The sequence below is a fragment of the Sapajus apella genome, unplaced genomic scaffold (genome assembly GCF_009761245.1).
Source record: "Sapajus apella isolate SASKATOON/1434 unplaced genomic scaffold, GSC_monkey_1.0 scaffold11, whole genome shotgun sequence".
Lineage (NCBI taxonomy): Eukaryota > Metazoa > Chordata > Mammalia > Primates > Cebidae > Sapajus > Sapajus apella.
Window position 1 is genome coordinate 8,117,529 of NW_022436951.1, and position 14,177 is coordinate 8,131,705.

At 43.8% G+C, this 14,177-nt stretch overlaps 1 protein-coding gene across 3 annotated transcripts in view; it reads right to left on the minus strand.

The window, feature by feature from the left end:
• RAI14 (retinoic acid induced 14) overlaps positions 1-14,177 on the minus strand; it is a 186,430-nt gene that overhangs the window by 162,077 nt on the left and 10,176 nt on the right. Inside the window, exon 1 of one of the 3 annotated variants that reach the window (XM_032278993.1) lies at positions 4,823-7,168. The exons of the other annotated variants lie outside the window; for them this stretch is intronic. The gene's annotated coding sequence lies outside the window, so the exon portion shown is untranslated. Of the gene's footprint in view, positions 1-4,822; positions 7,169-14,177 lie in introns of those variants that run through there. 3 annotated transcript variants of the gene reach the window in all.

Sequence of the window (14,177 nt, forward strand, 5' to 3'; positions counted from 1 at the left end):
CTCATCAATAAAGAAAACGTCCATCCTAGACAGGGCCAAGGTTTCACCTCTGGCCTCAGCAAGGCTCTCTTCATAGTCAACACTTGGTGAAACTTTGCACTGACTGACTGAATCAATGATGACTACAAACACAGTCATTTAAGCCCAAGATGCAAATTTTCAAAGGATTCAACTGAAAACTGGTAACAGGGTTCTTGAACCCCTTACTCAAACCCAGGTCTAAACAGGCCAGAGTGTGAGCGGAATGCGGGAGGGTCTTCCTGTGGAAAGAACTATGCAGTGATCCTACCACACCTACTCAACCTCATGAGAGAAGCTCTGAAGAGGTTGCACAGGTGTCTGATCCACACCTGAAAAATCTAAAATGGAGAGAAACTGGCCTATGCTTCCAGGATGGAAATGAAGGAGAGGTTGCTGTTGTGCTGTTATCAGCCTGAATGCTGGAGTTTATTTGTGCATAAATATGTGTTTCCTATGGAGCAGATGTAGACAACTCACAACAGAGGGAAATAAGTCATCTTAGATTCTGTGTAATAGGGCAGATTGGAAAGACAAAGAGGGCAGAGAGAAGTGGATTCCCTGATGGAGAAGCAACAAACTGGAGGCAATCACATCACCTTTGTCAAGGGGACTGCAGAAGAGAGGTTGGTCTGCAGTGATGGTCCAGAAATGGAGTGAGAAGAGGGAGATCTCCAAGGGGCCCCTCTGTTAGTGTGCCAGGGCTGCCACTGTGAAGTACTGCAGACTGGGTAGCTTAAACAACACAAAATAAAGCCCAAGATCAAGGTGGCAACAGGGTCAGTTTCCTTCTAGACGCCTTTCTTCTTGGCCTATATATAGACGGACGTCTTCGCCCTATGTTTTCACATGGTCGTCTTCTGTGTGTGTCTGTATCCTAATCTTTTCACCTTATGAAGATACCAATCATATTGGATTAGAGTCCACCCATATGACCTTATTTTACCTTAATTACCCCTGCAAAGGCGCTGTCTCCAAATACAGGTACATTTTGAGAAACTAGGGTAGGACTTCAACATAGAAATGGGGTGGAGGGGCACAATCCATTCCCAGAAATAGCGCAGCAGTAAAACAAACATCTGTCAAACTCAGAACACGGCACTATCGTGCCAAGTCAAATAAGAACTTTCAGTCGGGCGTGGTGGTGGGTGCCTGTAATCCCAGCTACTCAGGAGGCTGAGGCATAAAAATTGCTTAAACTTAAGAGGTAGAGGTTGAGGTGAGCTAAGATCATGCCACTGTACTCAGCCAGGGCAGCAGAGTAAGACTCTATCTCAAAAAAAAAAAGAACATTTTTATTCCTCTAACTTCTTATCTTCCCCTGCCCTACGCCCAGTTTTACCATAGAGTGATCCCTAGAGAGATCCCAAACTGTGGACAGGAAGATGCAGGAGGCAGGGTAGCAGGGTGAAGTAGGGACAAAGAGAAAAGGGAGAGCTATTTAACCTTAAATCAAATTTCAGCTTTTTACTGTGATTAAATTGGTGCAAAATTAATCACGGCTTTTGCCATTAAAATAACAAAAACCATAATTACTTTTGCAGCAACCTAATATTTGACACTGAGCCCTCTAAGTTCTGAATTAAGAGTATTTAGCAGTAGAAACTGACTGCAGAAATTAAAAAAATATATATCTAACAATAATCAGAAAAGTCATAGACACTGGGTGCAGTGGCTCATGCCTATAATCCCAGCACTCTGGAAGGCCAAGGTGGGAGGATCTCTTGACCTTGAGACCAGCCTGGGCAACATAGTGAGATCCCCATTGCTACAAAAATAAAAACAAATTAGTTGGGTGTCTTGGTGTGCACCTGCAGTCCCAGCCACTTAGGAGGCTAAGGCAAAAGGATCGCTTGAGCCCAGGATTTTGAAGCTAAGGGCCTATAATTGTCACTATGCTCTAGCCTGGGAGACAGAACGAGATCCCATTTTAAAAAAAAAAAAGGCTGGGCACGGTGGCTCACGCCTGTAATCCCAGCACTTTGGGAGGCTGAGGTAGGCAAATCACAAGGTCAAGAGATCGAGACCATCCTGGCCAACATGGTAAAACCCCTACTCTACTAAAAATACAAAAATTAGCTGGGTATTGTGGTACATACCTGCAGTCCCAGCTACTTGGGAGGCTGAGGCAGGAGAATAGCTTGAACCTGGGAAGCAGAGGTTGCAATGAGCCGAGATCACGCCACCACACTCCATCCTGGCTACAGAGTGAAACTCTGTCTCAAAAAGAAAAGAAAAGAAAGAAATGCCAGGTATTTTGGCTCATGCCTATAATCCCAGCACTTTAGCTGGGATTGGAAGGCCGAGGTGGATGGATCACTTGAGGTCAGGAGCTCGAGACCAGCCTGGCCAACATGGCAAAACCTCGTCTCTACTAAATATACAAAAATGAGATAGGCCTGGTGGCACACAATTAGGAAGCTGAGGCACAAGAATCACTTGAACCCAGGAGGCAGAGGCTGCAGTGAATAGAGACGTGCCACTGCACTCCAGCCTGGGTGAAAGTGAAACTGTGTCTCAAAAAAAAGAGAAAGAAACATCATAGATTTCATCCAGAGACAAGGGATATAGTAACCTCACAAAATAACTTTCAGACAGGAGCTGCTTTATGATTACTATCTTATAAGTCTTATTTATTCAGCAAACCAAATAAATTATGAATGAATAAACTAGCAAACCTTCTTTTATGAATTAACCAAGGTACAGGTTAGTTGAAAGACTGCCCAGATGATAAAGTTAGTGGGGGAAAGACATAACAATAGTGTCATCTTGGCAATGAATCCTTTCCAAAATAATATCTCAGATCTTTTTTCCAAGAAAATTAATGAGCACATTCTTTTTAAACTATAAATGTCATTTAGATACTCTATCATAATGATCAGGTAGTAAAACTCTTTTGAGATCATTCATCTCCTATATTCACAACTTGTCTTTATTCAGGGATGACATTCCTCTTGGAAACCAAATATATCATTCTTCTTTGAGAATAAAACCTGCCATCAACCAGGATTGATCTTGGTCTATGAATCAGGCAGAGCCAGCGGCACTGATACAAAATTGGCTGTGGCATCACCACTATCTGGTCTGTCAAATCTGCTACTCACATGCTCCAATAAGCCTACCAAAGAAAAGTCCCAAGGTTACCTCCCGCCCTAAATCCATCCAATTTAAAAAGCATGGCTTAATCAAAACAAGCTACCTCTGGAATATAAAAATCACTCTAGGACTAAGAAACTCCATGCAATTATCCCTTAAATTGAAGTTCTTTTTAAGATGATCTCCAAAATGCTCATCCTGTTCTGTGTTACTTATCTTTTGATGTTCATTTCAATATCACCTTCTAAACACTCCAACGTGTTCGCCTCTGAAGAGGAAAACTGCCTTACACGTGCCCAGCAACTGGCCCCACGTGACTATGTATGGGTAAGCCCCTTCACAGCTTCCTCCAAAGTCCATTCCTTCATTTTCACCTGTCTTGAAACCCAAAAGAGCCCATCAAGTTTAAAGATAGAGATCCAATCCTCAAACATTATTGGTGAAAATGTAAAATGGTATAGCCATTGTGAAATGCAGTGTGACAATTTCTTACAAAGTTAAATAGAAATTTACCCCACGACTCAGCAATGCTATTCCTACCTATGAGAGAAATGAAAACATATGTCCACACAAAGACTGAATATTTTTAGAAGCGGCATTCATGATTGTGGAAAACGTGAAACAACAGAAATGTCTGTCAACTAGGTAAATAAACTGTGGCAATTCCATATAATGCAATACTATCCAGCAAGAAAAAGGAATAGAATGCTGATCCATGGTGACACATGGATGAAGCTCAAAAACATTTTGAAAAGTGAAAGTTAGACACAAAAGACCACACATAACATGATTCCTTTTTTGGGGGGGTAACAGAGACACAGAGTTTGCTCTGTTACCCAGGCTGGAGTACAGTGGCACCATCATAGCTCTCTGCAGCCTCAAACTCCTGGGCACAAGTGATCCTCCCATCTCAGCCTCCTGAGTAGCTGGGACTACAGGCACACATCACCACACCCAGCTAATTTTTGTATTTCTGTAGAAACAGGGTCTCACTGTGTTGCCCAGCCTGGCTGTGAACTCCTGGCCTCAAATGTTCCTCCTGCCTGGGCCTCCCAAAGTGCTGGGATTAGAAGCATGAGCCACCACCCCTCCCTGGCCATGATTCCATTTCTAAGGCATGTCTAGAAAAAGTAAATTTATAGAGACAAAAAGTAGATTGATGGTTGTCCAGGGCTGGGAACGCTAATAGGAAGTAACTGCAAATGCCATAAAGGGTCTTTCTGGAGTGAGAAAAATGTTCTAAAACTAGATGGTGGTGATGACTGCAAAACTCTGTTAATTTAATAAAAGTTGTTGACTTGTATACTAAAATCAGTGAATTTCACAGAAAGTAAGTTATATCTCAGTGAAGTTCTTAAAAAGATCCAGTGAAGGCTGGGCGTGGTAGCTCACACCTGTAATCCCAGCAGATTTGGGAGGCCAAGGCAGGTGGATCACCTGAGGTCAGCAGTTCAAGACCAGCCTAGTCAACATGGTGAAATTCCAACTCTACTGAAAAAATACATAAATTAGCCAGGCACGGTGGTGGATGCCTGTAATCCCAGCTACTCGGCAGGCTGAGGCAGGAGAATTGCTGAAAGGCAGAGCTTGCGGTGAGCCGAGATCATGCCACTGCACTCCAGCCTGGGCAACAGAGTGAGTTGCTGTCTCCAGAAAAAAAAAAAAAAAGGGGAGGCCCACATACAAAGTAATTGGTTATGAAACATATCTTTCGAGTGAGTAAGAGGACAGGTTCTGCTCATGGTTATGTTTAATTCCTGTTGTTACCCTAGAAAGAATGAATTTCTAAAAGTTGGCTAACTACATATTTCATAGGTTCTTTGACTCAGTTTCAAAACAGGAAAACTTGGACTCTCACATTCTGGAATGCTGGAGACGTCATTTACAATGCCTTTTGGCTTGTGAATCTCTTCCCTTACCCAGGCATCTAGTGTCTTGAATACTATTCAGAATGAGGAATATATAAATATGTTAATGACATAGATTCTGTGAACTCTGATGCCCTAGGAGAAGGGAGTGGATGTAAAGTCCAGAAATTATTTATGCTGCCCCAGCTATCATATTTGGACATCACTCATACACTGTGTATTCAAAAAAAGGCTGTTTCGTGTCTCCAGTCCAACAGAGACGCAGTGCTGGCTCATGTGAAGGCAGGCTTCCCATCTCCTTTAGCCTAACACTGTGGCTTGGTACTCCTGCAGTGGATCCATGATGGGCCTGTCCACCAGGGCCCAGCCCCCTCCTCCTACCGTCCCCACCCACTCCAACCAGGTCATTCTGGCAATAGCTGCTCCCTTAGAGGTGGAACTGTGTCCTCATAAGGGGATTTTTGGAGTTCGGGAGGGGAGGCCGACCTTTCTCTTGGGATGAGAACTGGGAAACCAGGAGCCTGGCAGCTGCCCAAAACCCAGTTCTAGCTGGTTTGAGAGAGGGAACCAGGGGCGGGGTGAGGATGGGGTAAGCTGGGCTGATTCCAGGGATCCCCAAGGCCCTGCTATTGCCACACCCTTTTAGCACAGGATATGGGGTCACATAAGGCAAGGCACGCCCCTTCTAGCCTAAACTATTTCAAGCTGAGTTTCTGACACTTGCCCTCAGGCACCAAAGTATTTGTCAGTACTCTTAGGTTGCAAGTGACAGAGACCCAACTCAGATGCCACAGTAGAAGAGGTGCCTAGATCTTCAACAGCACATTTGCAGCTTGCAATTTGGTCTGTTCAGCCCATTCCTGAAGTCAGCAGCTAAATTTACTTCATGAAGCTACAGAAGTGAAAATATATAATGGGATGACCCTTTGAATCTGCAGGTTAAGGAGGGCATGTTTGTCATTCACTTGTTTGGCTATTCACTGTGTGTGGATCTGTCCTGCCCGCTGCCCTCACACAGCCTCACCTCATCAGTCCTCCATTCATTACCCTCCTCTAACATCAGTGCAGTCACTGAAGGTGACCTTGCCGGCAATCCACGTGTGAGTCTTCTGGGCTATTTTCATTCTGAAATTAAGTACTGCTCTTTGGCTCTCCTACAGAAATCAGGTCAACAATGAAAACAATCACAATTCACTGGAAGTAAATAGCATTAAATAATTTTTAAGCCCTCAAGAAATAAAAAGCCACTGTAACAGCTGGGTCTAGGAGGAAATAGTGCTTGGGGTCTGGAGATAGAAGTGGACTCTATCTTCTCTGCTCTCCTGGGACTTGACTCCACAGTACTGCGGGAGTACAAAGGAGGGAAACAAGGAAGCTGTTCCCCAAGTACAGGCTAAGGAGGAATAGGAAAAACAAAACCTTCAGGACTGGCAGGAACAATGTGAGAAGGACAGACAGTAGGGAAACTGCCATGGGGTATGGGGTGAGATGGGGTGCTGAGGGCTCAGGTGGACCAGGAGACCTCAATGCCTCTGATAAATAATACTCTGAGCACTTAATCCTTGAATAGTGGTGAAGATATGATATGAAAACACACCGTCACCCTCATTTATTCTAAGCAAGACACCTGGAAGAGACACCTAACAGAGTGGCTCAAACATCAAGGCCTCACTCCCCAGGGACCATGCCAGCCTGGATTTGCCACACTACAAATAGAAAAGCCTTTCAGATATTTTTCCATCACAAGCTGCAAGTTGTTCTATGCCTGGGCCATGGGGGCAGCTAGATCCACCTGCCTGATAAAGACAAACTCCTGTTAACTAAATTTGAAACCCTAGTCTTTCTTTCAATTTCCAACCACTTTCTGTGTGCAGGGATAAAAAGCAAACAGCACTAACATGAAGGATGGGGAATGCTTCCATTAACCAGTAAAGACCGAATATGCTCCCCCACGTGCCCCACACATATCCACAAACCTACATACCTTGCATCTAATGCAAGAGTTTTACACGGTAATAGCATCAAGGCTACTCAAGAACTTAAAATTTATGAGAAACCTATAATTTCTTATTCATGTCATACTCACTGAATCTCAACCAGGAGCCAAGTACACAGGTGACACGGAAATATGGACCATACAACCCCAGCTTACAAAATCATTCTGGGTTTTTTTTTTTTTAAATAAAAAGTCGGAGCTGGACACAGTGGCTCACACCTGTAATCCCAGCACTTTGGGATGCTAAGGCGGGTGGATCACCTGAGGTCAGGAGGTCGAGACCAGCCTGGCCAACACAGTGAAACTCTGTCTCTACTAAAAATACAATAAATTAGCTGGGCATGGCAGTGGGTACCTGTAATCCCAGCTACTAGGGAGGCTGAGGCAGGAAAATCACTTGAACCTGGGAGGCGGAGGTTGCAGTGAGCTGAGATTGCACTTCAGTCTGGCCAATAAGAGCAAACCTCCATCTCAAAAAAAGAGAAAAAAAAAAAAGTCAACATGGGCTAATGCACTTGCACAGAAGTAGAGATATGGATTTTTAAACCCAAAACTCAAATGTTTATTACACCATGTATAAGTAGTTTGTGATGAAGCTATTGTAATTCTCTATAGAAATGCTTAAAGCTAAGGGCAAAATCCCAGTTAACTGGGTAAGAGAAACAAGGAAGCTTAATCATATATGTGTTTATTGAGTACATTCTAGACGTCAGGTGGAATGGGGTTACTGGACCTACAAGAAGACATATTATTTAGACCAGTACTGTCCAATACTATAGCCACATGTGGCCTCCGAGTATTTGAAATGTGACTAGTGCAAATTGAGATGCACTGTAAAGAGGATTTACACAATGGACTTCAAAGACTAGTAAAATAGAATGCCAACTACATCATTAATAAGTTTCATATGGATTAGATATTAGAAATAATATGTTGGACATATTAGATAAAATTTATAAAAATTAATTTCATTTAAAAAAACATTTTATTGTGGCTACCAAACAATTTAATATGATCCATGTGGCCTGTATTAGTGGTTTGCTTGCATTTTTGTTAGATAGTAATGATTTAGATTTTCCCCTTCAAGCATATAGCATCTTATTATTAATACTAACAAAGCAGATGTAAAATTAAGGAGAAAATGTATATGCTCCCACCTTCAACATTTACTTACTATCATAAGATCACAAAACTAATCTAGCAAATGCTGGAGGTTAATAATTAAACAATGATTGAAAGTTGTAATTTAAAAGATTCACTCTCCCACACGTAAAAGGGATGATTAGCCTACAATTTTATTTCACTCAAAGACTGATGGACTCCTAATGTATGCAAACTCAACTATTACCCTGTTGGCAAGAAGACCACGTCCATCTATGAAAGGGCTAGTTTACCAGTCAGGGACTCTCCTGTACTCTCTCCCTCTAGCTGGTCTCAAAAGACCATCCTCAATTCGGGCTGACAAGGGGCACCATGGAGCTACATTTATCCTCCTTATTCTTAAGAAGCTATAGCTTTGATCTGGGAGTGGTGGCTCACGGCCGTAATCCCAGCACTTTGGGAGGCCGAAGCAGGTAGATCACCTGAGGTCAGGAGTGGCCACCATGGTGAAACCTCGTCTCTACTAAAAAAAAAACAGAAGTTAGCTGGGTGTGGTGGCGAGCGCCGTAATTCCAGCCACTTGGGAGGCTGATGCAGGAGAACCACCTGACCCAGGAGGCGGAGGTTGCAGTGAGCCAAGACCGCACCACTGCACTCCAGCCTGGGTGACAAGAACAAAACCCTGTCTCAAAAAAAGGCAAAAAAAGAAGCTATAGCTTTTACTTGCTGTACAGCATCTAATAAGACTGTATTAGCCTATCCCAGCCCCAAATTTTCTGTAGTAGAGGCTGAAAACTCTCCCCAAAACAAAAACAAAAACAAAATTACTGGCATATACTATTCAGAAAACATGTCTATGCTTTTTTTCTATCAACGTTTGGAAAATTTTCCAAAAAACTCGGTAAAGAATTAATTCTACCATTACTTCGTGCTAAGAGCCACCATGTTCAGTTTAACCAAGATGTTACTACTCTGTGTCTAGATTATGGTTGAAGCAATACAAGTTCTCTGGTGAGGCTGAAGACCTTGGTAATGCAATCTGGAATAAGATAAGACTGGGCACTAATAAAAGAACTACATCTTTACATTGCCCACATTACACAATGGCACAATAATAGAAGGACAAATAGGGAGAATGCTAATACAAACAGTTGCGCACTCAACAGAAGACACAAGGCAGATACATTACGATAAATATGGGGCAATCTCTCTTTATTGTTATAGATTATAATGGCAGGAAGTAATCATGTTGGCCAATATATCAGCAGTTCTTTAAAGGTGGGGTGATAAAGAACATGATGGCATTAGCAATGATAGTAACAGCCACAATAGCTATCCTTTAAAGATTACTTTGCGAAAATTTTTTTTATTTTATTATAAATGGGTATCATCTCATTTAATGCTCACAAGCACTTCAGAATTAGATGCTATTGTTATTATTCTCAGCTTCCAGACTAGGAAATTGCAGCAGAGAAAGTTTATTTGATCAAAAGGGCATAGCCCATAAATAGAGGAGGATGGATTAAACTAAGGTTCAACTTCCAAGCCCAAGATGTGACACCAGGCTACATGTTAGACAACACCAGTAATTTTTAAAAGTCTAGCCAACAGGCCAATCTTTCTAGTACTTAAAAGAAAAAATTCAGTTCCCTTCAAAGATGGAACAAGGCTTCAGAATTGCTGCTGGCACACAGAGGCCCCTCTAGGAAATCTGAATGAACCAATTGGCAACAGGCATTCCTTCTGGCTGTTCGTCCTTACTCACACAGCCCTGCCTCACTGGAATGGAAGAAGCATCTTTATTTCTTTGTTCTCACATGCGGAGCACATGCTTAAGGAATAATTGTATTGAATTCACGGAGTCAACAAATCCTCTTCCATATAGCTTGGCTAAAGATCCACAGTCAATAACAGAGAAAATATAAAGATAATTATAGACAAGTGAAATGGCTATTTTTACATTCGGCAGAGCTGACAGCAGACTGGGATGGAGGTTTCCATATCTTGGCAACAATTTGGAAAAGCAGAACATTTAGATAGTTATATACTTCTCTAACATGAGGACATTTCTGTTCTTTAAGAAATTATTCCATCCCGCACAACTCTCTCTAAGCTATAAAAAAGAAAACGCTGGTCCGGGCACAGTGGCTCATGCCTGTAATTCCAGCACTTTGGGACGCCAAGGCAGGTGGATCACCTGAGGTCGGGAGTTCAAGACCAGCCTGACCAACATGGAGAAACCCCATCTCTACTAAAAATACAAAATTACCCAGGCATGGTGGCACATGCCTGTAATCCCAGAAGGAGTTTTAGTCTTGTTGCCCAGGCTGGAGTTGGAGTGCAATGGCATGATCTTGGCAGGAGAATTGCTTGTACCTGGGAGGCGGAGGTTGCAGTGAGTTGAGATTGTGCCACTGCACTCCAACTCCAGCCTGGGCAACAAAAGCAAAACTCCATCTTAAAAAAAAAAAAAGGAAGTAAAGAAAATGCTGCTGCAATTCTTCAGGACAATTTAAGCCCTGATATTATACATGTGGAATCCTAAAAACATCACCCCATGAGGTAAGAATGGGACAGAGGTGCACAGTGCTATTGTTCAAGAAGCCACACACAAAAGTGCCCACAGCCAGGCAGCCTGCCACCCGAGCCTGCAGCAGTTGTCACCAGGACAGGGTGAGCACCTCCTTGTTTCTTTTGCCACAGTGGATATAAACACCCACTTTCCATTTATTTGGTCAAAGGGGCATAGAATCAAATGCCCTTTGTTGTAGGGGCTATGCATGTAAAATAATCAGGGGCTGTTTTAAAGACAACAGAAAGCAAGCCTGTTGGCAAACAAGGCACAAACATTAGCAAAGCCATCAGGAGACAGGCTTGGGATACGTATCACTTGGAGGAAATCAGGGCATCATGTGCCTGTCTCATTAGGCTTTTAGAGACTGTAGAAGAGCAGTTGAAAAAGGAAACAAACAGCACACCCAACACCGTGCAAAGGTGTATAGCATAGAAACAACCTAACTACTGGCCGGGGGCGGTGGCCCACGCCTGTAATCCCAGCACTTTGGGAGGCTGAGGTGGGTGGATCATGAAGTCAAGAGATTGAGACCATCCTGGTCAACATGGTAAAACCCAGTATCTACTAAAAATACACCTGCAGTCCCAGCTACTCAGGAGGCTGAGGCAGGAGAAATCACTTTAACCGGGAAGGCAGAGGCTGCAGTGAGCCCATACAGTGCCACTGCACTCCAGCCTGATGACAGAATGAGACTCCATTATCAAAAAAAAGGAAAAAAAAAAAAAAAAAAAAAAGGACCTAATTATCTAGGAATTTATCAAGATTGCTGAGTGGCTGTATACATGAAGTTACTGGCAGACATGAGTTTTTCCTCAAAAAACAAAAACATTCCAAGAAAATCTTGGATGGTAAGTATATGAATATTGGCAATAGTTTCCATGCCTATATTTTAAATAGTATTTTCCCCCAATTTAAAAAAGCTCATAAGAAATGCAAAACGTTTTTCTCAAAAGAGAAAAATGATATAGACTCTTAAGTAAATCTAAGACTTTTTTTTATTTCTTTAAACAAAGACCCAAGAAGGTTCTGAGAGCGTTTGAATCAACTTGCACCCACGACAAATGGAAACTGGGCCTGAAGTAAGCCTGTGCTTGGAGACACAAAGATGGAAAACTCAGCACCTTGCCTGGTGCTATGGCTTCCTAGCATGTTAAATATAGGACGCTGAACCTTTCCTGGGCCTACCTTTTTTTTTGTTTTGTTTTGCTTTGAGACAGTCTCGCTCTGTTGCCCAGGCTGGAGTGTAGTGGCATGGTCTTGGCTCACTGCAACCTCTGCCTCCGGGGTTCATGTGACTCGCCTGCCTCAGCCTTCCAAGTAGCTGGGATTACAGGTGCACACCACCATGTCCAGCTAATTTTTGTATTTTTAGTGGAGACAGGTTTTCACCATGTTGGCCAGGCTGGTCTCAAACTCCTGACCTCAAGTGATCCACCACTTCAGCCTCCCAAAGTGCTGGGAGTACAGGCATGAGCCCACGCCTGGCTTCACCGTCTTTCATAAAGAAGAAAGAAAATGCTGCAGCCCGTTGTCCATGAGCCTCTTGGCTCACAAGTTCCCACATCCTCTGAGTAGCTGAGAAGAGGCCACTGCGCATGGCTGTCCTCTCTCAGCAACAGAAGTAATTCCTTTCATTTTTGAAAAAGGATCAATCACCAACATGTCAGCTTTCATGGGAGGAGATGTTCCCTTTACTTCAGCATTCTTGTCAAATTGAGAGGCTCAGCACAGAATATGTGAACTCATCAACAAAGCCTGACGAACATTTGTTTACATGGTTCTCACATACAGCACCATGCTAAGGGCCTGCGTCTTGCACCATTTCTGACATTCTTGCTGCTGCTCAATGCCACTGGCCTCCCCTGGAACTCCCAATTTTCACCCTCTTCTTCAAGGTGAATTGACCAAGTCTATATAAGTCTTCTGTACTTAAGACTTTGGAGTCTTTCATCAAAAAACAAAAGTAGCCCAAGGAAATTCTGGATGGTAAATATATGGTTATTGGCTATACTTTCTATGCCTATGTTTTAAATAGCTTTTTTCTGATGCAAAAAAAAAAAAAAAAAAGGTTGGGGGCTCAGGCAGAGCACGGTGGATCACGCCTGTAATCCCAGCACTTTTGGGAGGCCACAGCAGATGGATTGCTTGAGCTTAGGAGTTTGAGGCCAGCCCAGGCAACATGATGAAACTGTCTCTCCAAAAATACAAAATTTAGCTAGCAGTGGTGGTGTACATCTGTAGTACCAGCTACTAGGGAGATAAGGTGGGAGGACTGCTTGAGCCCAGGAGGTCAAGGCTGCAGTGAGCCAAGATTTCACCACTGCACTCCAGCCTGGGAGACAGAGTAAGATCCTATCTCAGAAAAAAAAAGAAACGTGAAAACATTTTCTCAAAATAGAAAAATGATATGAATTCCAAATAACAACTGTAATTAGCTACATACAGGACTCTCAAGGTCACTGTTGACCTATGAGAAAAACAGAAAAGAAAAATGGTAGGAGCCCAGCGCTGAGCAGCCAGCACTAGGGTCCCATCCATCTCTGCCTCTCATTAGCTGTCCCTTTCCAAGGGGCAATTTCTCTAGGCCTCAGCCTCATCTGTGAAAAGAATCCGCCCCCCCCCCATCCACCGCCACCGCCACCCCATGCCCACCGCTAACAGTCCGCCTTGTATTGTAGCAGATTGCGACATATCTAACCCAGCTAAAACTCAAGTCCACGAGGGCAGGTCTTGTCACTCATCCAGAGATCTTCTAAAACTCAATTATCCCATCAACACATACCACTCACGGGAAACCTGACAATGACTATGGCCAGCCCTGGCCTTATTCGGGGATAGTCCAGCAGCAAAGTACCTACGGCAGAGAAGGTGCTCAGGTCAATTACACTGACCCATGGAAAGAGCTGCTGTCAGGCCAGGCAGGCAGCCTCTGTTACAGGCAGGTCAGCAGCCCTTTTTGGTCAGTTTTTAACTGAAATGGCTTAAGGACATCACCCAAGGTGAGCACTGATAGACGAAGCTTCTGCCACAGCAGCCCCTTCCCCTGGTCATACTACTTCCCACGGAAGCACGTTTTACTCTGGAACAGCAGACTTCCAGCTGACGGCCAGGTACCCAACTAGAAGTGTAGCCTGTCTTCTTCAGGTCCCATCAAGACAGCCCCATCAGGCTGGGAGGCCGAGAAGGGCAAAGCCAAGGGCCAGTTGGGGATATTTCCCCTACTGTGCAGAACAGCCAAAGGCCTACTTGTGAGTCTAAGAGGACCCAGGACATCTGTGCACCTAGGAGGACTGTCAGGCAGGGCCCAAGACATCTCCTGTGAGCCTAGGAGTACTGTCAGGAGGGACCCGGGACATCTCCTGTGAGCCTAAGAGGACCGCCAGGAGGGACCTGGGACATCTCCTCTGAGCCTAGGAGGACCACCAGGAGGGACCCGGGACATCTCCTGTGAGCCTAGGACTGTCAGGAGGGACCCAGGACATCTCCTGTGAGTCTAGGAGAACTGCCAGGAGGGACCCGGGAC